The 2,333-nt window shown below is 41.0% G+C and overlaps 1 pseudogene; it reads right to left on the bottom strand.

The window, feature by feature from the left end:
* Positions 1–1,105: 1,105 nt before the first annotated feature.
* LOC126936010 (40S ribosomal protein S6-like) lies at positions 1,106–1,881 on the bottom strand (annotated as a pseudogene).
* Between the last annotated feature and the right edge of the window lie 452 nt (positions 1,882–2,333).

The following is a 2,333-nucleotide window of genomic DNA, read 5'->3' as shown; positions in this document are numbered from 1 at the left end:
CTACCACAAAGACAGAAAACCAAACACCAGATGTTCTCATTCATAGGCAAGAATTGAACAGTGAGAACACTTAGACACAGGGTGGAGAACATCACACACTGGGGTCTCTCAGGGGGTTGGGGGCTGGGGGAGGGATAGCATTAGGAGAAATACCTAATGTAAATGATGAGTTGATGGGTGCAGCATACCAACATGGCATACATATACCTATAATAAAGTATAATAAAAAGTATAATAATAATTTTTTAAAAAGCATCTGACCATTTTAACTTTTGGGGTAAATGGAAATTAAGTGACTTACTATATATATATATATTTTTTTGGCAGAGTCTTACTCTGTCGCCAGACTGGAGTGCAGTGGCATGATCTCGCTCACTGCAACCTCTGCCTCCTGGGTTCGAGCAATTCTTCTGCCTCAGCCTTGCATGTAGCTGGGATTACAGTTGTCCGCCACCATGCCCGGCTATGTTTTGTATTTTTAGTAGAGACAGGGTTTCGCCATGTTGGCCAGGCTGGTCTTGAACTCCTGACCTCAGGTGATCCACCTGCCTTGGCCTCCCAAAGTGCTGGGATTACAGGTGTGAGCCACCGTGCCCGGCCACTATTCGTATAGATAGGAATGAATTTAATTCCCTCCTCCTCTGTGAGAGCTATCTTTTTGAAAAAAAAGGTAGTTTATTGTCTTTACTGGTTATAAAATTAACACATACACAATCATAAGATTAGAAAATATGGACAATTAGGATAATGAATATGATAGCTAATAGTTTTTTAGTATGCATGATGTGTTCAGCACTCTTTTAAATGCTTTACATATATAAATGTGTTGAATTCCTCATGTTACCCATGAGGTAGGAAATATTATTGCCACCATTTTGCTGATGACGAAACTGAGAGGTATGGAAGGGCTAAGTTTTTTTCTCAAGGTTACACAACCAGATAATAAGGATCACAAATAATCACATTATCTAGAGACAATCATCATTTCAGTGAATATCTGCCATGCTTTTCTGTATCATATCTTTATTTAAATGAGACATTAAATGACAATTTTGTAACCTGCATTTTTTTTAGTCTGTCTTATTTATTTGTTACTCAAAAAATCTTATTTTTGACTAGATTCAGACTTGGAAGTAGAAGCTCGCAGAGAGGAGAGTCTGCGTCTCTTGTCAATCTGTTCTTGGTGCTTCTCTTTAGCTTCCTTCATTCTCTTGGCCAAAAGTTTAGCATATTCGGTAGCCACTTCCTTATTTTTCTTAATTCTCTGTTTCTTCAGAGCAATACGCCACCGTTTGTGCTGCAGTACACGTGGAGTAAGTAACAAGATACTGAATCTTGGGTGATTTGGTCCTAGGTTTCTTACCTTCTTTGTTTAGCAGCTTTCTTACAACACACTGGTGGACATCATCATATTTAGAGAGACTGAAAAGTTTGCAGATTCAGCTAGCTCTTTTGGGCCCGAGGCGACAAGGCACCATAGTATCAGTCAGTCCAGGAATATCCTTCTCTCCTTTTTTTTACAATAACCAAGTAGAGAATGCTCAGATTGGAATCCACAATGCAACCACAAGCAGATTTTCACTTTCTTTTTCCAGTTCTCCTTGGTCTGTAACAGGAATGCCTTTTATTCAGTAGCAGGTGGACACGGCCATTGGTCAAGACACCCTGATTCATAGGGAAACCTTGTTTGTTGTTCCCACCGCTGATTCAGACCACATAACCCTTCCAGTCTTTACCCAGAGCATCAGCAGCAACTTCTGTGGCCACACGCTTCTCATAAAAAGTATGAAGTTTGTGTCCATTGTCCACTTCAATGAGTTTCTGGCAGCCAGTGGCTGGGAAGGAGATGTTCAGCTTCATCTTGAAGCAGCTGATCGCTTTCAGGGCACCATGAAAAAGAGCTGTAGCCTGCATTTTTAACTTAATAATATTACATCAGCTGGACATGGTAGCACATGCCTATAGTCTCAGCTACTCAGGAGACTGAGGCGGGAGGATTGCTTGAGCCTAGGAGTTTGAGACCAGACTGGGCAATATAGTGAGACCCTGTCACTTAACAATTTTTGTAATTATCAGGGCATAGTGGAGGATGCCTGTAGTCCCAGCTACTCGGGAGGCTGAGGTGGGGGGATTGCTTGAGCCCAGTAGTTAAAGGTTGTAGTGAGCTGTGATCACACCACTGTGCTCCAGCCTGGGCAACAGAGCAATATCGCATCTCTATTTAAAATAATAACAACAATAATATTGCATGGATAGCTTTCCATGGCAATAAACACAATCTTCACCATCATTTTTATGGCCACAGTGTTCCACTATATGAAGTTATGTAATAT

Source organism: Macaca thibetana, chromosome 14 (assembly GCF_024542745.1).
Source record: "Macaca thibetana thibetana isolate TM-01 chromosome 14, ASM2454274v1, whole genome shotgun sequence".
Classification (NCBI taxonomy): domain Eukaryota; kingdom Metazoa; phylum Chordata; class Mammalia; order Primates; family Cercopithecidae; genus Macaca; species Macaca thibetana.
The sequence above is the reverse complement of the archived record's forward strand: the minus strand, read 5'-3'. Positions and strand labels throughout refer to the sequence as shown.